The 25387-nt window shown below is 45.2% G+C and overlaps 1 protein-coding gene across 4 annotated transcripts in view; it reads left to right on the forward strand.

The window, feature by feature from the left end:
• Window positions 1-25387, forward strand: part of r3hdm2 (R3H domain containing 2) — a 325172-nt gene that overhangs the window by 75919 nt on the left and 223866 nt on the right. The gene's annotated exons all lie outside the window — the stretch shown is intronic.

Raw genomic sequence — 25387 nt, forward strand, 5'->3', positions numbered from 1 at the left:
TTTCTATTTGTGTAATATATTGAGGCTGCTTGCACCATTTAATAAAAAACTTTAACCTCCACTCCACCTTCCTGTATTATCCCCATATCCCTGAATTCCCAAAGTGTTCAGAATTCCATTGATCTACATTCTGAATCTGTTCCATGATGGAGCATCTACACCCCTCTGGGGTGGAGGATTCCAAAGATTCATAAACCTTAGAGTGAAGAAGTTTCTCCTCATCTCGGTCCTAAGTGGCCAACCCCTCCTTCTGAGACTGTTGTAGCCATCCTGGTCGGGGTAAGCATCCTACCAGCATCTACACTCTCAGTAAGAATTTTATGTTTCAATTAGGTCACCTTTCATTCCTCTAAACGGGAGGGGATATAAACCTAGACTGCTCATTCTCTCCTTGAACGACAATCACCTCCTTCCCGTAATCAATCAAGTGAGCCTTTGTTAAGACAAGTATACCAATCCTTGGGTAAGGTGATCAAAACTGTATGCAGTACTCCAGATATGGTCTTACCAAGGCCCTATAAAATTGTAGTAATTTTACTGTCCCCCTAGTGCCTTTTTAATAAAGGCTAAGGCAACTGGTGGAATTTCAGTGAATGTGGATTTGAAATCGCCTCCCTAATGCTGATTGCTGTCATTGATTGTCATAAAGTCCCAAGTGCTTCACTGATGTCCTTTAGGGAAGGAAATCTGCCTTGCTTGGCCGACATGTGACTCCAGGTCCACAGCAATATGATTGACTCTTAAATTGTCCTCTGAAATATTCAGTTCAAGGCAATTAGAGATGGGCAACAAATGCTTTGCCAATGGCGCCGACATCCCATGAAAGAATAAAGAAAACATATATTCGCCTTCCTAATTGCTTGCTATACCAGCATATAAACTTTCTACGATCTTATGTAGAAGGACATCCAGGTCCCCCTGAATTCTGATGAGTCAATCTTTTTCATTATGATATGAATTCCATTATTTTTATTTTAAAGTTTGCTTTTCTAATGTGTATTTCTAATTTCTAATGTGTATGTCCCCATCTTTACTATCTGATTAAAATTGATGTGAAGGTGAATCAATGCACTTATTTCCTGCTTTGCTGTCTATGAGAATTCTTCAGTATGATTGGCTGCTTAGCCTGTTGATGACATTCCTGTTGTTTGTGGTGACTTGTGACCTGGAAGCAGTAGAGTAAGGGAAATTTGTAATTTATTTTAAAGGTCTGTGGAATTTATAATTGTTTTAAAGAATGTTTGAAAATGATTTTTACAAGTTTGCTTCAATTGTAACGGGATTCATTGTAATTTTCTTGGATAATGAGAAATACTGGTCCATGTGACCGGACATCAACGTTTTAAAGTGAAATTTTCATTTTTATTTGAAGTATCATTTGCCTCTTCATCCACGTGTTATTTGTGCTGGTTCTGATTCATGTTAAAGTAAAAGCTACAAAAAGTGGAATCCCGTTGGTAATTTCTCCATCTGAGGGGAGCTGTCACTCAGTAAGTTTGGTTATTTTGGGTTACGGTTTTCCGTAACGCCGTGGCAGCAGATTCTAATACCACAAGAGGCGAATTCCGTGCCATAAAGCTGACTGCAAAATCTGGGCCACAATGTGTGCTGCACAGAGAAGGACTGTTTGAATAGGATAATAATGGCTGCAACCTTTTGTGCACTGAGTTCGTTATAAAGCAGTCAGCGGTTCTCAATTCACTGTTTTCAAAATGTTAGAAATTCTGTTTTAATACTCTGAAATCTGATGTGTGAAGCTATAAGTTTATCCATTGTCAGTCGTGTTCAGCATTTCTAATTAGATTCATAAAATCCCTACAGTGCACGCGGAGGCTATTCGGCCCGGCGGGTTTTCCCCGTCCCTCTGAAAGAGCACCCTACCCAGGCCCACTGCCTACCCTATCCCCGAAACCCCACTGAACCTTTGGACACTACCAGCCCATACCAGCCTCCCCGAACAGGCGCCGGATGTGGCGACTAGGGGCTTTTCACAGTAACTTCATTTGAAGCCTACTTGTGACAATAAGCAATTTTCATTTCACTAAGGGGCAATTTAGCATGGCCAATCCACCTAACCTACACATCTTTGGACACTAAGGGACAATTTATCATGGCCAATCCACCTAACCTACACATCTTTGGACACTAAGGGACAATTTAGCATGGCCAATCCACCTAACCTACACATCTTTGGACACTAAGGGACAATTTATCATGGCCAATCCACCTAACCTACACATCTTTGGACACTAAGGGACAATTTATCATGGCCAATCCACCTAACCTACACATCTTTGGACACTAAGGGACAATTTATCATGGCCAATCCACCTAACCTGCACATCTTTGGACACTAAGGGACAATTTATCATGGCCAATCCACCCAACCTGCACATCTTTGGACACTAAGGGGCAATTTAACATGGCCAATCCACCTAACCTGCACATCTTTGGACACTAAGGGACAATTTAGCATGGCCAATCCACCTAACCTGCACATCTTTGGACACTAAGGGACAATTTAACATGGCCAATCCACCTAACACGCACATCTTTGGACTGTGGGAGGAAAGCGGAGCACCCGGAGGAAACCCACGCAGACACGGGAGAAAGTGCAAACCCCACACAGACAGTCACCCGTGGTCGGAATTGAACCCGTGTCCTTGCGCGGCAGCAGTGCTAACCCCTGTGCCACCGTGCCGCTCCATAAAGTGACTTGCAAAAAAATAGTTAACTACCAGGTACCTTTTTAAAGTCACTTTTCTCCCGATTTCCATTAATTATTTTCTGTATTTTATTTTGGGTGTTGAATGAGTTTTTAAGAAATAAAAAGCCGATTTTCTTTGGACGTTGAGGCCTCCCCTGCCGCCCCCTCCCCACCTTCCTGACGTTTGAGGAAATTTCTCATTGCTGTACTGCTGCAAGTGAAGCCTGAAGAATGATCCAAATTACATCTGTGACGTCAGCATTTATATTGCAAGGTGATATGTGCTGTGTTGCAGTCACAGATGCAATGAACATGGCTCTTCAGACTATATTTTTGGCAGCAATGTAAACAACGGTTCTGCAATTTGGCTTATTTCGAAGAAACCTGGATTATCTTTAGTGAGGCCTATATTGTTTGCTGCAGCAGGCATCAAATCTTTGATTCCTAACCAGTTATTGAGCAAAGGCAGCAATGCACTGACAGTTACCACACTGATTGTTGCTGAAGTCTGAGGTGATCTATCAAAGCCAGATTCCTATCACACACCAAGGTATTATTAACTAAAAACATATCGCGATTGTCTCCTTCCAGGATCTTCAATACATTTTAATATCTCGCTATCACAGTGGCAGTAAGTGGCTGGAGCTGTACCATTAAAATTAGGTTCTTCAGTTTGATTTTTAATTGAAAGCAAATTAGCTATTAAGTGAGAAATTGATGATGAGTCCCTTAAAAGTGCTGTCTATTGACAGCCCTTTAACAATTGACGTTTAAAAAAAGCATTTTAACACTCCAATTTCCACCTGTAAGCAACTGTGTCCATGCCTGGTAGATACACTTGATTCACGAGTATGGAGAGAGGCTAGCAGCAAATTGTACCAAGTCCATCACGGCACCCCCAGTATTTTGTTTCCAATTCAGAATGAAATAGGATCGTCAATTCTGGATGTAAGCCCTGGTGGGTGCATCACATTAGCGTTTCGTTTAAACAGCCATTTTCCTCATCTCCCATACTGTGTTAATTAGTAAACAATAATGTTAACACGAAATGGGGGGGGGGCACTTTTTAATAACAAAAATACCCCAATGGTATTTTTATTCTGAGATGTTCTTAATCTCCAGGAGTTGATTTGTGGCGACTGCTCTGAGGATCCCTAATTCTCAATGATCAACTTGTGCACAATTTTCTCACTGCTCAAACACCAGAGACAGTTTACAATCAAGTTGCTTCAGTTTAGAACATAAGACCTCGGAGCAGGATAGGGCCATTCGATACGATCATGGCTGATCTCCTCCCACCCTCAACTCCACCATCCTGCCCGTTCTCCGTAACCCTTCAACCCCGTTACTAATTAAACTCTGTCCATCTCCTCCTTAAATTGACTCGCTGTCCCAGCATGCACTGCACTCTGGGGTAGTGAATTCCACAGATTCACCACCTTTTGAGAGAAGCAATTTCCTCGCATCTCTGTTTTAGACCTGCTCCCCCTCATCCTGAAAGTATAACCTCTCAGTTATTCTGTTTTGCAGCTATTGGTTGAGGGGAGAGCGTTGGACGCAGGCACTTCAGATGGTGTGTTGTGACATCTTTTACATCCTTATGAACAGGCAGGCAACCCATGAGTTTGATGTGGCGCCATTCAGTGAAGAGCAGGGATCTGTTTGGCTATCCTGGCCGACATTCTTTGCTCCACCAAAACCAAATTAATTTCTTTCCGATTTATGGGACCTTGCTGAGCATAAAGTTGCTGTCTCTTTTGCCTGAATCAGATTTCAACAAAACTCGGGGCCTGTAGAAAGCTTCGGCATGTTTCAAAGAATAGTGATCAGGTGCATTCAGAATGAAAGTTCTTTATGTTGGGTTCCCATTGCTAGCATGTAGAAAGCCCATCACCCATTCATTAAGCATCACTGTCTACATTTAGCTACAGTGTATGGCAATGACTTTGGCAGATCAATCTCAACACTGGCGTATCTCCTATGCAGAGGTCTCTTCTGCATAGTTTTCTATTCGTTAGGTATATCCTTAGAGTGTATGCGAATGAAAAAGTAGGCAGGGATTAGTCTGCACCAGCCTTACAAAGAGCACCTTACTGAAGCCCACATATCTACCCTATCCCCGTAACCCAGTAACCCCCACTTCACATTTCTTGGACACTAAGGGCATTTATCATGGCCAATCCACCTAACCTGCACATCTTTGGACTGTGGGAGGAAACCAGAGCTCCCGGAGGAAACCCACGCAGACACGGGGAGAACGTGCAGACTCTGCACAGACAGTGACCCAGCGGGGAATCGAACCAGGGACCCTGGAGCTGTATAGCAACAGTGCAAACCTCTGTGCTATCGTGGTGCCCCAGACCAAATATCTTTTGTGACACCGCATATCTGCAATGTCATTACAGCATTTTCATACTTGCTTACCTCTACGACTGAAGGTGGGTGAAGATGATGTTTTTGCCCCTCTTTGTTAGCATGTTTGTAAGCAGTATATCTCAAAAATGAATGGATGGATTTCAACAAAAGTTGGTACGCAGATAGGGTATAGCTCAAATCGTTTGGCAAAGACCTGGCTTCTGGAATTCTTTTAAAGGGTCAGTTAACATTGGGAGACAAATTGACATTTTCAGAACGTTGTGGTTTGATTTTACAATGTTGTGGATTGTGGATATGGGGAGGGTGCGGGAGTATGATGTTGACATGGAGGAGCAGCCAGAAGCATATTGAATGGCGGAGCAGGCTTGAAGGGCCAAATGGCCTGTGAAAGTAATTGCAAGGCATACACTGGAGTACTCTTTGATCAATCTTTATTGACGTGTGCGCACGGAAAGCAAACCAGTGGGGCTCACTGCATTGCTCGGAGTCCAGCGAAGCAGAAACATTTATAGCTTGATTAACCAATACAATTACAGTTGCAGTCTAATCCTTCATTTGCATGTCACACACCAATAATATCACAGTTAAACTTCCACTTTGGGCCAATGAAAGGACAGCAATTCTAGCCAATAGAAGACAAGGCAAACTGACCAATAGAAGACCAAGGTCTTTCAATCTTTCTTTTCGGTAATCATCTCCCCTTTGCCCTTGGAGGTTACGGTAGTTTTCAGAAAAGTGCATTCCTGAGAAGGCTACTTCCATCGTCCTGCCTCCACAGACTTGCATCATTCACTGAGAAACAGGATATCAGGATCCTCTCTCTTCCCCCCCCGTTGTCCTTTAAGGACAATTTAGGATCTTACTCAAGCTCTTATCTCCCCTAACCGTCAGGCTTCCTTGTCCATAAGGGTGTGATCCCTGAGGAGGAGAAGGAGCTGGGCTGCGAGGTTGTTGCCTGGGGCTTAAAGTGTCCTTAATGGGCAGCACGGTGGTTAGCACTGTTGCTTCACAGCTCCTGGGTCCCAGGTTCGATTCCCCGCTGGGTCACTGTTTGTGTGGAGTCTGCACGTTCCCCCCGTGTCCTCCCTCCGGGTGCTCCGGTTTCCTCCCACAGTCCAAAGATGTGCACGTTCGGTGGATTGGCTATGATAAATTGCCCTTGGTGTCCAAAAAAGATTAGATGGGGGTTACGGGTTTAGGATGGGAAGATGGAGTGGAGGTGTGGGCTCAGGTGGGGTGCTCTTTCCAAGGGCCGGTGCAGACTAGATGGGCTGAATGGCCTCCTTTTGCACTGTAAATTCTATGAATCGCCAGCCAGAGCGAACGCAACAAAGGAGGAGCTGTATGACTATGTACAGGACGATAAGAAGGGCAAGGCCTACCACGAGGTACTTGAGGAGGGTCTTACAAAATCCTCCAAACCACCCTCCAATATCACAGAGCCAGAAAGCTTTTCTTGAGCCATGGAATGAGAAAGCAGACTTGCTCCTGTATGTCGCTCACCTCCGTCTCGATTCTTTGGTCCTCATTAACATGAAAGCAGCAAGATTCATTAATGGCTGTGCAGACTCCCCCTTGCGCTGCCAATAGGAGAGAGGGACTGAATCTCCGATTGCAATCCCTGGATGGCATCCACGGTTCTATTCTCGATGAATTCCTCAGTGCAGAGATGTTAATGCCCTTTCTAATTCCGAGACTCCCAAACCCGGGATAAGGTCTCAGACAAAGTGGTGGAACATGGTACTATGGGTAACCAGTGGATTCGAGATTGACCTCTTCGGACGCCCCGGAGTTCCCAGGTGGTTCTGGAGAGAGTGAATGGCAAGGTATTGGACCCCAAAGGCCTTGGGGATAATATTGCCAAATGTGCAGGTCCCTGCCCAATCAATGGGAAGTGTCTTAAAGGCCCTATTCCCACAAAGCCAGTCGGAACCATTGCGAACAAGGGTCGGGTACCAAAAGGTATGGTTCTGACAGAATCTAAGCCAATTCCAAACAAAGGTAAATTGGTCTGGGCGTATCAGCGAATTCGACAGGTCCGACTAAGTCGTAATGCTCGCAGTGCCAGTAGCTCTGCACATCCAGTCGTGTTTTGATAATTAAGGCCCAAACCCTCCTTCAACATAGCCGTCAGACGCCCAAATGATTGTCCAGGGTCAGATTATATGCCCACTGACAGTCACACCCACTCCAGTTAGTATATGTGAGACTAGTCTCGGAGAAAGGGGTCTGGGTTAGGCATGTTGACTCATTCCTTTTGCATTCCCAAAAGAATGCCATTGGGTCTGACTGGTTGTAGAAACAGAATTGAGCTGTCCGGTAATCATAATCAGCAAGATAGACAGAAGAACTTAATGGTAACTCACCCACCCCAGTATTACTCCTTGGTATAGTTCCTTCTAACGCATAGCCAGGCTGACCCCTTAACGCCCACCGTGGGACCATGCAGAATCAAAGGGGAGGGCCACAAATCTCATCTCTGAGGAGGGAGGGTTCGTGGGAAAATGAGTACAAATCCAACAATTGGTCCGGTTTGCCGTTCGAGGCAACGGCCTGCATCTTTTGGACCTCAGAATTATCAATCCTGCGCAAGGGCCGCGCAGAAGAAAGTCAGCATTCCGATGTTTCAGGTACTTTCGTCCGTGGTCGGTGCCCGCTTGATGTGTGTGGCACGGATCCACAAAGGTCGTTCTACTGCGTGGGTTTCCTCCGGGTGCTCCGGTTTCCTCCCACAGTCCAAAGACGTGCAGGTTAGGTGGATTGGCCATGCTAAATTGCCCTTCGTGACCAAAAAGGTTAGGAGGGGTTATTGGGTTACGGGGATAGGGTGGAAGTGAGGGCTTCAGGGGTCGGTGCAGACTAGATGGGCTGAATGGCCTCCTTCTGCACTGTATGTTCTTTTCTCTCCACCTTGCTATAACTGTAACATTACATTCTGCAGTCTCTCCTTCCTTCCCTATGTACGGTCTGCATTGTTTGTACAGCATGCAAGAAACAATACTTTTCACTGTATACCAATACATGTGACAATAATAAGTCAAATCAAATGTTCTATGTTCTATGTCCCTCGACTTTCACGGCCGTGTGGGTGGTCACCAGCACCTGGGAAGGGCCTTCCCAATGAGATTCCAGGCAGTGTTTCCTCCGGAAGACCTTCACAATGACCAAATTTCCCGGCTGGTACTGGTGGCACCCTTCAGTGGCAGCTCTCTTCTGCGCCTCTGCGACCCGAGAATGCAAACTGTTAAGAGAAGTGGTCAATGCTCTGCAATAACCCAGCATTCCCTCAGCCATGGAGTGGATGTCCATCTGTTTAGCAGTGAGGGGTGGGGAAACAGAGAGGCACATGGGATGTCCCATCACTATCTCACACGGCAACGGGGAGGTGGGATGGGAGCGCATGGTCATGAGGGCTAAAGGCCAGGCCCCAGGCCACTTCAGACCTGTTTCTTCACACAACTTAGCCAACTTGTTCTTTAGTATCCCATTCTGCCTCTCCACTGCCCCCGTAGACTGGGGATGGTAAGGGCAGGAGAGGTGGTGTTTATGCAATAATGCTTTCAGCAATTCCCTTACCACCTTTCCCATAAAATGGGGACCATTGCCACTGGATATGATTTCACTGATCCCAACCTAGGTACATATTCACGTAATAGTAATTTGGCTACAGTAACTGCATCATTCTTTCTAGTTGGGTAGGCTTCTACCCATGTAAGCACACAACAACAAGCACGTAGCCACATCCCATACATTTAGGCATTTGTATAAAGTGCATTTGTAAATGCACAAAAGGGCCCACAGCTGTGGACCCACCGCTGCAGTCACTGGAGGTGTCTTTACCGGGTTATGGCATTGGCAGAGCAGGCACTGGGCAGCAACCTTCGCTGCATTGGTAGAAAATCCTGGTGCAAACCATACCTGCTGTGCCATCCTTATCATTCCCCCCCCCCCCTTTGCCCGCATGAGTAAATTCATGTAGCATGCGGGCAAGCCAGGGCAGGAGTGATGGAGGGGCGACAGGCCTACTCCTCTTATTTCCTATGCCTCAGCTGCTGTCGTGCAACAGCAGAGTTTTCAGAGCAGATTGTTGGATGTAGGTTGGCTTGAAACTTCCTCAGTGTGATAGATGATCTTAATAAAAACATTTCTTTTTTTCAACTTTGTAGTTATAGAGCATGAGGCGGGCAGGCAGGGAAAAGCCGCAAGGGAGAGCTGTGATAACGTTGCGTTCACAGCATGACAGATATGTGCTCTACTGAGTGCCCTCTTCGCTTGTTTGGGCATGTGCCCTCTCTTTGAAGGCAGGCTGCACCCGTGCCATGGCTGTTACCAGTTATTTGAAGAATCATTATTTTTTTAAATTTAGAGTAGTCAATTCATTAATTTTTCCCCAATTTAGGTGCAATTTAGCGTGGCCTACCCTGCACATCTTTGGGTTGTGGGAGTAAGACCCAAGCAGACACGGGGAGAACGTGCAGACTCCACACGGACAGGGGGCCGGGATCGAACCCGGGTCCTCAGCACCGTGAGGCAGCAGTGCGAACCACTGCACACTTCTTTGAAGAATTACAGTTCTTTTAACTACCTATCAGATACTTAATCTTTTGAGACCCTATTTTGATGATCGTTGTTCCCTTCATTTTGTATCGCTATTTTGGAACATTTTTAAAATTTACGTTCTGGTTTAGATTTAATTTTTCAAAGTGTCAGTATATGGAGAAGCTGGGTATTGACTCTGTGAGGACATGTTTCAGAAATAGCTCAAAAGAGAAAAATAGGAGACACTTTGAAAGCCAAATCCAATTAGAATTGATGAAAGGACCACTGAGCAAATCTCGATGCAATCGATGGTACTAAGAGGGATATTTTAAGCAACCTTTTTCAGCTCTTACCGTGTATGGCGATTTTGTTTTTTCAGTGAGACAGCTTTAATTGGAATGGTGGAATCTTTCTCTGTGTAATAGGTTGGCAACCAGACTTGCTAATAATAGGATTGGCTGCACTATAACTAGGCAAGATTGGGATTTGAAAATGTTGTGTACCAGGGCGATTGCCAGGATTTGGTAGTGTGTTGTATCTTTTATGGATGTTTTTCCAATTCCTTTCTATCCCGCGTCATTATACTTCCTGACAAAACTTGAGATTATTAGTAGGCTTAGTCTGGTGACATAATGTTTTTGTTCCGAGACCCTGGGCCAATACGTGGTCAATTCCAGCCCCACTTGACCTGGAGTCTCACAACGGTTGAAATTAACTTTTTATTGTAAAATACCTGAGGTCTATGGCTGCCCAATAACTACAGTCTGCACCGACACGTGTAAAACTTGCCCACCTAACCCCATTGGCCAGCACTTGGTCCATAGCCTTGAATGTTGTGACGTGCCAAGTGCTCATCCAGGTACTTTTTAAAGGATGTGAGGCAACCCGCCCCTACCCCCCTCCCAGGCCGTGCGTTCCAGACCCTCACCACCCTCTGGGTAAAAAGATTAAATCCCCCCCTAAACCTCCTATCCCTGACCTTGAACTTGTGTCCCCTGGTGACTGACCTTTCAACTAAAGGGAACAGCTGCTCCCTATCCACCCTATCCATGCCCCTCATAATCTTGTCCACCTCGATCAGGTCGCCCCTCAGTCTTCTCTGCTTCAGAGAAAACAGCCCAAGCCTGTCCAACCTCTCTTCATAACTGAAACATTCCACCCCAGGCAACATCCTGGTGAATCTCCTCTGCCCCCCCTCCAGTGCAATCACATCCTTCCTATCATGTGGCGACCAGAATTGCACACACTACTCCAGCTGTGGCCTCACCAACGTTCTGTACAACTCCAACATGACCTCCCTGCTTTTGTAATCTATGCCTCGATTGACAAAGGCAAGTGTCCCATATGCCTTTTTCACCTCCCTATTAACCTGCCCTTCTGCGTTCAGAGATCTCTGGACAAACACACCAAGGTCCCTTTGTTCCTCGGAACTTCCCAGTGTCAGGCCGTTCATTGAGTACTTCCTTGTCACATTACTCCTTCCAAAGTGTAACACCTCACACTTTCCAGGGTTAAATTCCATCAGACACCTTTCTGCCCATTTGACCATCCCGTCTGTAGCTTCCTGTCTACTGGTTTGTAAATTTAAACACCATTAACTTTTTATTTTTCACAGTAACTCTAATTAAATGGGCAACAAGTACAACTGGTTAACTACTATCTAATCTCTAACCTTTTGACTCGCTCCACTCTCGCTCTCTATATAATAAATATATACATATGCATACATGCACACACACAGACAAATAAGCACAGATGGGTGAGAGAGATGTAAAACAATGATGAAAGGCTCTTTGTATCAGGTGGGCGTCTTCCAGTTTGATTCTTCTTCAGTCTGGGCTTTCAGATGATGTTATCTTTTCTTTCAGCTTGTAACGGTTTTCACTGTAGACTCACAGAACTAACAGGCAGCCAGCATTCGGGAGAGAGAGAGAGCGCTCTTCTTCTTTCAGTGTTGAGAAGCTTCTGTCTTCAGACAGTAGGCAGGAGAGCAGAGAGAGAACTGCTTCCACCTTGAGGGTCCAGTGGGTTGGGTTCTCTCCAAAAACCCCCACCCGACAGGAAGCAATCGCTGTCAATTGCTGGGCAGAATACTGTCCCTGGCCAATCCATTGGCCACCAACTAACCAATTGAAATGGACCCCTCCAATCTCTCGGATGCCATAGAGTCTGGATTCTCCTACCTAATATACAAAACTTTATAACAGTGTCCGAGCTCCTTGGTTCCTCTGCTCGACTTAAAGGTATGTCTCCATTAACGATCCGTGGACCAAAAACGATAAAGACAAAATACAAGAAATAGGAGCTAAGGAAATCAATAGGAAGGCCCCTTACAATTTCCCATGTTTGGACACTCTCCACACCATTCCCTGGAAGCAATTTCAGAGCACCTTTTTTGGGGCTTCTGTTAATATTATTAGCTATCAGGAAGTACACAAGTGGTGCGAGGCGACTCCCATATTACCTGGATTATATATTTATTTCCCCCTCTCTCCCGGTGAGTAAGCATAAGCCTCCATTTGGATCTCCCTGTGGCATAAATTCTGTTATTTCCCACTGGTCTTCAATCACTAAAGCTGCGATATTTAAAATGGTGCCAATTTACTTTTTAACGCCAAGACATTACTATCATCTAAAGAAAGCTGAGACAAAGAGAATTCTGTTGACAGCTGTGTGTAGGTGGCTGCAGCTCACACTGCAATGAGTCATCACTGCTGAATCTCATTTTCAAAGCTTGTGCAGCATTTGTTCTTCCTGTTGTAAAAAGTCCAGTACATTAGATACAAAACATTGAGAATGACTTTTCTGCATTTACTCCTGTAACTGAATTCTTGAGCTCAGTGATGTACTGGAAGTCCAATGTTATTAGTTCAGTGGACCTTGTTATCCAGTTAGTTGAAATAATGGCCATAATTGGAGCCACTGGTCTACAATGATTGAATGGCAAATTGTATTTTTATTGCAATGGGTTGTGAGATATTCTTCTGATTATGTGGGATCACATCCCCTGATTTGGTTTATTTTTCTGTGAAGGCCACAATCCCATACCCTTCATCATAGTATATGGTCAAAAGAATAAATTCAAATCGGATTTTTAAAAAATTGTCGAAGCTTTTCATTTTGAACTCACCAGGACATTTGCAAGAATATCAAATGTAAACAACAATTCATACTTCATGAGGTGAGAATGCGGATTGGTTGGCAAGTGGACTCTGATTGGTCGAGGTGTGGCCATGGGGAATGCGCTAGTTAACTTATTAACTGTTAAACTTTGTTTAAATTCAAACCAGGCAGGTTGGCTCTGATTGCTCAAGGCGTGCCCTGGTGAATGAACCAGAGAAGGGCGGTCGCCTATTTTGTATAGTTGAAACAGGCACAGTGTATGCACATGTTCTTTCTGTCTGCAAAGAACAGGGCCCTGTGTATTAACATATGTAGCTTTTAGCATGCGTAGGTGTGCCTCACTGTGAGCCCGACTGTTGTCAGCATAATTCTGAGCACACTCTGAATTGCTTATCAAATGTGGTTACATCTGATGTTGAACACTTTTATTTTGGGTTTGACAAGCACGGGCTGCTTGTGTTTGGTCAGTGCCTTGCCTGTTGCGAATAGGACATGTTGTTCGATACAGTTCTCCAGTCTTTGGAACGTACGGCCTACATATGGCATCACATCAGCACTGAAATTCAAAATCACATTACTCATTTGTGTGATCGGCAGAAAGTCTTTTTTTTCAGCGACACTCCAGTTCCATACTCCCAAACAGCTATTCAAATAGGTTAGTTCAGCTGTAGTGCTGCAAAGTTGCCGTGGCCAGTTCTATCATCCTTTGCAGAATAAACTATGATACGGAGTATTGTTACTATAGCGAGACTTGTTGTAGTATTTGCCTGTTGCTAATATTCCAGGAGGTACACCAAGCACTCAATGCTGAAGTGGGAGATGGTCCAGCGATTTCCCCATTCACACGGTTAGTTTTTGCATCATGCTCTACTGGGGAGGGAAGAAGGGAGGAACATGACCAGTTAACTGGACGATTAGTTCCTGTAGGCTGTATCTGCGCAGGCCAGTTTGGAAGTCGTGTCTCAAAAGCCTCGTTCCCCTCCACGTTGCAGGTGTGTGACATTGGAGAAGGGGATTGGGAAGGAGCAGTCAAACGTTTCCAATCCATTTGATTGGACTGTTAGCCTTTGTGATAGTTTGTGGTTCAGTAACTGTGGGATGTCACCCGCAATGTGACATTGCAGTAGGATAGTCTTTTATAATCAGTCTTTTATCTATTGTGTTAGAAAAAAACATTGGTGACAATATATTTTAAAAGTCCCTGAATATTAATTTTATAATATTGATCTGTTACCTGTTTGCAATGTGTTTGTTGTAAAATATATGAATTTGTAAAGTAGGACAGGTCTCTGTAATCTCCCACAAGGGGTAAACACTGGCTGCTTGCTCAGTTTGTGGGTAATACATGCAATCTGCATTCGATCAGGTTGATATCTTCAGAGTTATGAGAGACGAGTTGCCTGTGATTGTTCATATTAAGTAGAAACTTGGCGTAGGGATTCTTTTTACTGGGTTTGGAGAAGCAGTTTGTGAGGATTCTGCTGATACACTATTCACCGTGAACTTGAACATCGTTCTTGCTTAATGAGTTCAACAGAACCCCTTGGTTGAATCACTGAGTGTTGTAAGTTCTGTGTTGGTCACTGGCATGGCATACACATCCTTGCGCAGCGGCTGATGTGAGTCCTTTTGTATAGCTTGACATTGCAACTCTGGTACTGATCAGTACAATACCGTCGGAAAAGATTTGGTTTATACCTTGTTGTCATGGGAATGTCACTTTAAGAAATGTTTGTCTGCTCAAGTGGCTGCAGTGATGTCAGAGTGTGGGCGGAGCTGAGCTCTGCTTTTTAGTTTCGCTTTGACGAAAACCTTGGGTGTGTCTGTGTTTTTTAGTTTCGTTTTAGTGTTGAGTTGCAGCCAGCCAAAGAAGGTGTAATGTTCTCTCTACCAGCTAAAGACTATCTCTAGATCATTTGGTGAATTCAGAGTGATAACTGCTCTCAGTAGAGAATTTAAACCTGATGTGTTTCTGTAAAGAGGGTTCTTTTTGTCTTATGGATGTTGCAAGGAAAGATTAAGAGTTACTTAGAGAGTACTGTATTCTTTGCGGGATTTATTGGTGTTGATAGTTGTCAAGATGTTTACTGTGGGTTTATAAAGTGTTAACTGGTTTCATAAATAAACATTGTTTTAATTTAAAAGTATTGTAGCTCTCTGGTGCATCACACCTGCAGAGTGGGTCCATGTGCTCCCCATAACCACAATCTCTTCAAAGTTGTGGGTCAGGTAAACTCCATAATACACTTTGGGGTTCTTGAAGCCCTGGCCCATAACACCTTGTGCTAATCTCACTTAGCCTCAGAGGGTGGGGGTAACCAGGCACTTGTTAATGATGTCTGGTACTAGAAATAGCCTTGTACATAATTGGTCTCGGTTCTTCTCGGCATTTTTGCATTGAGAAGGTCAGCATCTATTGTCCTCGAGAAGGTGGTGTTGAGCTGCCGCCTTGAGCCGATGCAGTCTGTGTCGTGCAGACACATCCTTCGGAAAGGAGTCCTAGGAGTTTGACTTCACGATAATGAAGGAACAGCGATATATTTCCAGGTCAGGGTGGTGTGTGACTATGAGGGGAACTGGCAGGTTTCCATGTGCCTGTTACCTTGGCCTTCGAGGCAGAGAAGGGTGTTGGTTTGGGAGGTGCTGCCTAAGGAGCCTTGGTGAGTTTCTGCAGTGCATCTTGTAGATAATGCACATAGCTGCGACTGTTCCTCCATGGTAGAGGGAGTGAATATTTATGGTGGTGGATGGGTTGCAAATCATGTAAGCTGTTTTGTCCTGGATTTTCATTCATGGGATGTGGGCATCGCTGGCTAGGCCAGCATTTATTGCTCATCCCGAATTTCCCTTGACAAGGTGGTGGTGAGCCGCCTTTGTGAAGCACTGCAGCCCATATAGTGTCTGTGTCAAGCTTTGACTGTTGTTGGACCTGCACTCATCCAGGCAAGTGGCAAGTATTTCATCTTGTGCCTTGATGGTGGACAGGCTTTGGGGAGTGCAGAGATGTGTTACTCGCCACAGGAGTCGCAGCTTCTGACCTGTTCTTGTAACCAAAGTATTTATATGGCTGATCCAGTTCAGTTTCTGGACAATGGTAACCCCTGGGATGTTGATAATGTGGAATTCAGTGATAGTAATATATGTAAAGGGGAGATGGATAGATTCCCCCTGGTGGGAGATCAGCGTTGCCTGGCACTTGTGAGACGTAAATGTTACTTAACATATACCTGTGTCTTACTGCATAATGACATGGACTGCTTCAGTATCTGAGGAGTTGTGAATGGTATTGAATATTGGGCAAGTGGGCAACTAACCCCACTTCAAACGGTAAAGTCATGGAAAGGTAATTGATGAAGCAGCTGAAGATGGTTGGGCCGAGGACACGACCCTGAGGAACTCCTGCAGTGATGTCCTGGAGCTGAGATGATTGACCTCCAACCACCACAACCATCTTCCTTTGTGCCGGGTATGACTCTGACCAGTTTTCCCCGATTCCCATTGACTCCAGTTTAGCTCGGGCTCCTTGATGCCACACTCGGTCAAGGACAGTCACTCTCACCTCCACTTCTGGTGTTCAGCTCTTTTGTCCACGTTTGAGCCAAGGCTGCAATGGGATCTGGAGTCAGTGGTCCTCACGGAACCCAAACTAAACATCAATGAGAAGATTATTGCTGAGAAAGTGTCATTTGACAGTGAGCAGGTTATGTCCGAGTAATGCCATTTGATATCACTGTCGAAAACACCTTCTATCACTTTGCTAATAATTGAGAGTAGACTGACAGGATGGCAATTGGTCAGGTTGGATTTGTCCTGTTTTGGATGTACCTGGACAATTTTTGTTGCTGTATTGGAACAGTTTCACCGGGCAGCTTGGCATGTTCTGGAGCATGAGTCTTCATCACTACAGTCACAATGTTGTCAGGGCCCAGAGCCTTTGCAGTAGTCAGGGTCCCAGGTTCGATTCCCCGCTGGGTCACTGTCTGTGCGGAGTCTGCACGTTCTCCCCGTGTCTGCGTGGGTTTCCTCCGGGTGCTCCGGTTTCCTCCCACAAGTCCCGAAAGACGTGCTGTTCGGTGAATTGGACATTCTGAATTCTCCCTCTGCGACCCGAACAGGCGCCGGAATGTGGCGACGAGGGGATTTTCACAGTAACTTCATTGCAGTGTTAATGTAAGCCCACTTGTGACAATAAAGATTATTTTTAAAAAAATGAATGACTAGATATGGCAGTACTGCGAAGTTTGGATCTGATCCATTGGCTTTTGGAACACTGAGCTCTGTCGCTTGCCTGCTGCTTTACTTGTTCAGCATGCATATAGTCCTGCGTTGAGAAGACTTTGTAGCGCAATGGGTAGCGCCCCTGACTCTGAGCCAGAAGCTCCGGGTTCGGGTCCCACCCTAGGACCTGTTGGCTGTGAGCGGTGCGTCCATAGCACAGCCGAACAGGTTGAAAATCAACCTGCAAAATCCTTCCAACACATCTATAAAAGGCGGTAGGAGTGGGAGACATTCTGATCAGCCATGTGAAGGCAAGAAATTGGGCCCCCTACTGTCACTAACCATAGCTCCAAGGTACTGCAACATACTATGGATCAGAGGATAGGGTAGCTGTTGAACAGGCAGAAATAGTATGCAGCAAGTCTGTGAGGAAGGATAGACAGTTGATAGGACAAAGTTGCACTCAGTGGAATGGGTTAAAGTGTGTCTATTTCAATGCAAGGAGTGTCAGGAATAAGGGAGATGAGCTTAGAGCATCGATCAGTACTTGGAACTACGATGTTGTGGCCATTACGGAGACATGGATTTCACAGGGGCAGGAATGGTTGTTCGATGTTCCGGGGTTAAGAAGAATAGGGAGGGAGGTAAAAGAGGAGTGGGGGTGGCACTGTTAATTAGAGAGTGTATCACAGCTGCAGAAAAGGAGGTAGTTGAGGAGGGTTTGTCGACTGAGTCAGTATGGGTGGAAGTCAGAAACAAGAAAGGAGCAGTCACTTTATTGGGAGTTTTCTATAAACCCCCCAATAGCAGCAGAGAGATAGAGGAACAGATTGGTGGGCAGATCTTGGAAAAGTGCAGCAGTAACAGAGTTCTTGTCATGGGGTGACTTCAACTTCCCTAATATTGACTGGAACCTCCTTAATGCAAATGGTTTGGATGGAGCAGATTTTGTCAGGTGTGTACAGGAAGGATTCCTGACTCAATATGTAGATAGGCCGACTAGGGTGGAGACCATCTTGGACTTGGTGCTTGGCAACGAACCAGGCCAGGTGTCCGATGTCTCGGTGGGAGAGCATTTCGGTGACAGCGACCACAACTCCTTGATCTTTACCATAGTCATGGAGAGGGATAGGAACAGACAGTATGGGAAGGTATTTAATTGGGGGAGGGGAAATTATACTGCTGTTAGACAGGAGCTGAGGAGCATAAAGTGGGAACAATTGTTGTTGGGGAAATGCACAACAGTAATGTGGGGATTGTTTAAGGAGCACTCGCTGCGAGTGCTGAATAGTTTTGTCCCACTGAGACGAGGAAGGAATGGTAAGGTGAAGGAGCCTTGGATGACAAGAGAAGTGGAGCTTCTAGTCGAGAGGAAGAAGAAAGCTTACGTAAGGTTGAGGAAGCGAGGATCTGGCACGGCTCTAGAGGGTTACAAGGTAGCCAGGAAGGAACTCAAAAATAGAACGAGGAGAGCTAGAAGGGGGCATGAAAAAGCTCTGGCGGGAAGGATTAGGAAAACCCCAAGGCGTTCTACAATTGTGTGAGAAATAAGAGGATGATCAGAGTGAGAGTAGGGCCGATCAGGGATAGTGGAGGGAACTTGTGCCTCGAGTCTGAGGAGATGGGGGAGGCCCTAAATGAATACTTTGCTTCAGTATTCACTAGAGAGAGGGACCTTGTTGCTCATGAGAACAGTGTGAACCAGGTTAATAGACTCGAACAGGTTGATATTAAGAAGGAGGATGTGCTGGAAATTTTGAAAAGCATCAGGATAGATAAATCCCAGGGTGGCACAGTGGTGCAGTGGTTCGCAGGTTCGATCCCGGCTCTGGGTCAGTGTCCGTGTGGAGTTTGCACATCCCCCCCGTGTCTGCGTGGGTTTCACCCCCACAACCCAAAAATGTGCAGGGTAGGTCGATTGGCCACGCTAAATTGCCCCTTAATTGGAAAAAATGAATTGGGTACTCCTCAAATTTATTTAAAAAAAAGGATAGATCAGTCCCCTGGGCTTGACGGGATATACCCAAGATTACTACGGGAAGCGAGGGAGGAGATTGCTGCACCGTTGGCGATGATCTTTGCGTCCTCACTCTCCACTGGAGTAGTACCAGATGATTGGAGGGAGGCGACTGTTGTTCCCCTGTTCAAGAAAGGGAATAGGGAAATCCCTGGGAATTACACTCCAGTCAGTCTTGCGTCTGTGGTGAGCAAAATATTGGAAAGGATTCTGAGAGATAGGATTTGTGATTATTTAAAAAAACATAGTTTGATTAAAGATAGTCAGCATGGCTTTGTGAGGGGCAGGTCATGCCTCACAAGCCTCATTGAATTCTTTGAGGATGTGACAAGACACATTGATGAAGGTCGGGCAGTGGATGTGGTGTCTGTGGATTTCAGTAAGGCATTTGATAAGGTTCCTCATGGTCGGCTCATTCAGAAAGTTGGGGGGCATGGGATACAGGGAAATTTGGCTGTCTGGGTACAGAATTGGCTGGCCGAAAGAAGACAGCGAGTGGTAGTGGATGGAAAGTATTCCGCCTGGAGGTCGGTGACCAGTGGTGTCCCGCAAGGATCTGTTCTGGGACCTCTGCTCGTGGTGGTTTTTATAAATGACTTGGATGAGGAAGTGGAAGGGTGGGTTAGTAAGTTTGCCGAAGACACAAAGGTTGGTGGAGTTGTGGATGGTGTTGAGGGCTGTTGCAGGTTACAACAGGACATTGACAGGATGCAGAGCTGGGCTGAGAAGTGGCAGATGGAGTTCAACCTTGATAAATGTGAAGTGATTCATTTTGGAAGGTCGAAATTGAATGCTGAAAACAGGGTTAAAGGCAGGATTCTTGGAATTGTGGAGGAACAGAGGGATCTTGGGGTCCACATACATAGATCCCTCAAGGTTACCACCCAGGGGCTGTTTAGCACAGGGCTAAATCACTGGCTTTGAAAGCAGACCAAGGCAGGCCAGCAGCACGGTTCAATTCCCGTACCAGCCTCCCCGAACAGGCGCCTGAATGTGGCGACTAGGGGCTTTTCACAGTAACTTCATTTGATGCCTACTTGTGACAATAAGCGATTTTCAGTTCATTTCAGGTTGATAGGGTTGTTAAGAAGGCATATGGTGTGTTGGCTTTCATTAACAGGGGGATTGAGTTTAAGAGCCGTGAGGTTTTGCTGCAGCTTTATAAAACTCTAGTCAGACCACACTTGGAATATTGTGGTTCTGGTCACCTTGTTATAGGAAGGATGTGGATGCTTTGGAGAGGGTACAGAGGAGATTTACCAGGATGCCTGCCTGGACTGGAGGGCATGTCTTATGAAGAAAGGTTGAGGGAGCGAGGGCTTTTCTCACTAGAGCGAAGAAGGCAGAGAGGTGACCTGATAAGAGGTGTACAAGGTGATGAGAGGCATGGATAGAGTGGATAGCCAGAAACTTTTCCCCAGGGTGGAAATGACTGTCACGAGGGGACATAATTTTAAGGTGATTGGAGGAAGGTATAGGGGAGATGTCAGAGGTAGGTTCTTTACACAGAGAGTGGTGGGTGTGTGGAATGCACTGACAGCAGAGATGGTGGAGTCCGAGTCATTCGGGACATTTAAGCGACTTTTAGACAGGCACATGGACAGCAGTAAGTTGAAGGGGTGTAGGTTAGGTTGATCTTAGATTAGAATAAATGGTTGGCACAACATCGTGGGCTGAAGGGCCTGTCTTGTGCTGTATTGTTCTCTGTTTTATTGTTATGGGCCAGGGTTTAGAGAACCCCAAAATGTATCATAGAGTTCACCTGACCCACAACTTTTAATAGATTGTGGTATGGGGAGCACACGGCCCACTCTACAGGTGTGGTACAGCAGAAATCGAAAAGTATTTTTTAAAGCAAAACAATGTTGATTCTATGAACTCAAGTTAACCTTTTTAAAACATGGTGAACATCTTAACAACCATCAATTCAAATACAACCCCCAAAGAATACAACACTAAGTAATCCTTAATAACTTCCCAAACAACATCCAGAAGACAGAAGAAACACCTTTTAACAGAAGCACATTAGGTTTGCATTCACTACTGAGAACATTTATAATTCTGAATTCACCAAATGATCAAGAGATGGTCTTTTCATAGCAGAGAGATCAACAGTACACCTGCTCCGTCTGGCTTCAGCTCCAACACTGAAAACGAAACTAAAACACACCCTTCAGCAAACAGCCTAAAACGAAAGTAAAATGCTGACAGACATCCCTGCTCCACCCACTCTCTGACATCACTGTAGTAGCAAACACCCATTTCTTAAAGGTACTCTCACATGACAGGAGTCACATGTAGGCCAGACCCGGTAAGGACAACAGGTTTCCTTCCCTAATGGACATTAGTGAACCAGATAGGTTTTTACAACAATCGACACTGGTTTCATGGTCATCATTACTGGGACCAACTTTTCAATTCTAGATTATCAATTAAATTTTAAATTCCACCAGCTACTGTGATAGGATATTAGCCTGGGCTTCTGGATTACTTTTCCAGTAACATGACACCACCTTCTCCCCAATTTCTAGTAGGAACAAAATCATATGTAAAATGCAAGAGGGTGGCCAGGGAAAGGATTGGACCACTTAAGGACAGTGGGGGGAATCCATGTGTTGAGCCAGAGGAAATGGGCAAGATGCTGTACTGTTCTATGTTCTGTGTACTAAATGAGTACTTTGCATCAGTGTTCACCAAAGAAAAGGACTTTGTGGCAGATGATTTTTGGGTAGGGTGTGTGCATTGTCTGGGTCATGTTGACATCGAAAAGCAGGAGGTATTGGGTGTTTTAAAAGACATTAAGGTGGATAGGTCTCCTGGGCTGGATGGGATCTACCCGCAAATACTGAGGGAAGCAAGGGAGGAAATTGCTGGGCCTTGACTGACATCTTTGTAACCTCATTGGCTACTCGTGAGATCCCAGAGGACTGGAGAATAGCTAATGTGGTACCGCTGTTTAAGAAAGTTAGCAGGGATAATCCTGGAAACTATAGGCCCGTGAGCCTCACGTCGGTAGTAGGTAAATTATTGGAGAGAATTCTCAGGGGCAGGATTCATACCCATTTGGAAACAAATGGACTCATCAGCGATGGACAGCATGGTTTTGTGAAGGGGAGATTGTGCCTCACTAACTTGATCGAGTTTTTTGAGGAGTTGACAAACATGATTGATGATGCGAGGGCAGTGGATGTTGTTTACATGGACTTCAGGAAAGCCTTTTAAAACATTAAAAAAAAAATTTTTTTAGAGTACCCAATTAAGGGGCAATTTAGTGTGTTCAATCCACCTACCCTGCACATCTTTGGGTTGTGGGGGCGAAACCCACGCAAACACGGGGAGAATGTGCAAACTCCACACTGACAGTGAACCAGAGCCGGGATTGAACCTGGGACCTCGGCGCCGTGAGGCAGCACTGCGCCACCATCAGTAAAGCCTTTGACATGGTGCCTCATGGCAGACTGGTACAAAAGGTGAAGTCACAGGATCAGAGGTGAGCTGGTAAGATGGATACAGAACTGGCTCGGTCACAGAAGGAAGAGAGTAGCAATGGGAGGGTGTTTTTCTGAATGGAAGGTAGTGACTAGTGGTGTTCCGCAGGGATCGGTACTGGGGCCTCTGTTGTTTGTAGCATACATAAACGATTTGGAGGAAATTGTAGCTGGTTCGTGGATGACCCCAAGGTTGGTGGAGTGGCAGATAGTGTTGAGGATTGTCAGAGGATACAGCAGGACATAGAAAGGTTGGAGACTTGGGCAGAGAAATGTCAAATGGAGTTTAATCCGGACAATGTGAGGTAATGCATTTTGGTAGGTCTACGATCTTAAAGACGTGCTGTGAGGTAATTTGGACATTCTGAATTCTCCCTCAGTACCCGAACAGGAATGTGGCGACTAGGGGCTTTTCACAGTAACTTCATTGCAGTATTAATGTAAGCCTACTTGTGACAATAAAGATGATTTTAAAAAAATCACTTAAATATACAGTAAATGGCAAAACTATATAAAGTTGGAGAAATCTGGGTGTACAGGTCCACAAATCTTTGAAAGTGGCAACACAAGGTAGTTAAGAAAGCATGCAGAATGCTCGCCTTCATTGGACGGGGCATCGAGTATAAAAACTGGCAAGTCAGGCTGCAGTTGGATAGAACCTTGGTAAGGCCCCACTTGGAATATTGCGCATAATTCAGGTCGCCACACTACCAGAAGGATGTGGAGGCTTTGGAGAGAGTGCAGAGGAGGTTTACCAGGATGTTGCCTGGTCTGGAGGGTGTTAGCTATGTGGCGAGGCTGAATAGACTCGGACTGTTTTCATTAGAGAGACGGAGGTTGAGGGGTGACCTGATCGAGGTCTACAAGATTATGAGGGGCATGGATAGAGTGGATGGGCAGGCACTCTTTCCCAGGGTGGAGGGGTCAGTCACCAGGGGGTATAGGTTTAAGGTCCATGGGGCAAAGTTTAGAGGAGATGCGCGAGGCAGGTTTTTTACGCAGAGGGTGGTGAGTGCCTGGAACGTGTTTCCAGGGGAGGTTGTGGAAGCAGATATATTAACGGCATCTTGACAAACCCATGGATAGGATGGGTATAGAGGGATACGGACCAAGGAAGTGCTGAGGGGTGTGGCCAAGGTTGGTATCATGACCGCTACAGGGTTGGAGGGCCGAAGGGCCTGTTCCTGTGCTGTATTGTTCTTTGAAAGTGGCTCCAGAAAATCTTCAAAGCATTCTGGAAGTGACCAAAAGAATCCTCACCAGCCTTGCATAAGAACTAGGAGCAGGAGTAGGCCATCTGGCCCCTCGAGCCTGCTCCGCCATTCAATGAAATCATGGCTGATCTTTTGTGGACTCAGCTCCACTTTCCGGCCCGAACACCATAATCCTTAATCCCTTTATTCTTCAAAAAACTATCTATCTTTATCTTAAAAACATTTAATGCAGGAGCATCTACTGCTTCACTGGGCAAGGAATTCCATAGATTCACAACCCTTTGGGTAAAGAAGTTCCTCCTAAACTTCAGTCCTAAATCTACTTCCCCTTATTTTGAGGCTATGCCCCCTAGTTCTGCTTTCACCCGCCAGTGGAAACAACCTGCCTGCATCTATCCTATCTATTCCCTTCATAATTTTATATGTTTCTATAAGATCCCCCGCTCATCCTTCTAAATTCCAACGAGTACAGTCCCAGTCTACTCAACCTCGCCTCGTAATCCAACCCCTTCAGCTCTGGGATTAACCTTGTGAATCTCCTCTGCACACCCTCCAGTGCCAGTACGTCCTTTCTCAGGTAAGGAGACCAAAACTGAACACACTACTCCAGGTGTGGCCTCACTAACACCTTATACAATTGCAGCATAATCTCCCTAGTCTTAAACTCCATCCCTCTAGCAATGAAGGACAAGATTCCATTTGCCTTCTTAATCACCTGTTGCACCTGTAAGCCAACTTTTTGCGACTCATGCACTAGCACACCCAGGTCTCTCTGCACAGCCTTGAATGTTTAAAATCCATACCCGACTAACTGTATGGAGCTGCAACTTTGAACAAACCTGGGTGCAGTTGCTGAGATGTGAGGTCCCTGCCTGAGGGGATGTATCTCCCAGTCTCAATGACGGTTTACTGGGGTTTGATGTCATGACCCTGGCTGTTTCTGTAATGTTCTGTCTGACACATGGCAGGCAATGATTTCCTTCTGTCCAAAGAGGGGGTACTTTGAACAGTTGATAATATCATACTGACCATGATATGCTAATTACCTACCACCCCTAACAAAGTGAGAATTATTTCATTGTTGATCTGAAACAAATGCACCCTATTGTTGTGGCCTTTTACTGCCGTGTCAAACTATTTAACATCTGATAAAGTATTTTGTTGTTTTTGAATGTCAATATTTTGGGATATTCCACCAGACTGTGACCAAACCGATAAGTGACTGTCGACGTTTTGGGCATGATCTTGACTGAATCGGATCATTAGAATCGAGTGTTTGCATCAGTCCGTCCACACCTTGAATAATTCATGCTGAGTATTTAGTTGAATTGGTTTTGCTTCATCGTTGCTCATCTGCGTTATGTTCTGACAGAACTGGTTCATTGCGAACTGCAGCTAGCCACCAAGTGGATGGAGTTGGAAGATAGTTGCCACCTATGCTGTGCACATAACTCCACGAAAATGACGTGACTCCTGTTTATGTCCATGGCTCCATTCATAATTCACAATATTGAACTACTGAATCTTGAAGAACCATGATTTCTTTCTTACTTTCTTTCTCGTTTTTTCCGTTGCTCAAAACACGAGCTGAGAATTAATTTAAAAGATATCTCGGAGGAGTGGGTTATGATTTTCTTTTTATGCTCGGTACTATCCCTGTTTCTACATTGAGATGCCAGTGCAAAGTTAACCTTTTAGTGGTAGA

Source organism: Scyliorhinus torazame, chromosome X, assembly GCF_047496885.1.
Source record: "Scyliorhinus torazame isolate Kashiwa2021f chromosome X, sScyTor2.1, whole genome shotgun sequence".
NCBI lineage: Eukaryota > Metazoa > Chordata > Chondrichthyes > Carcharhiniformes > Scyliorhinidae > Scyliorhinus > Scyliorhinus torazame.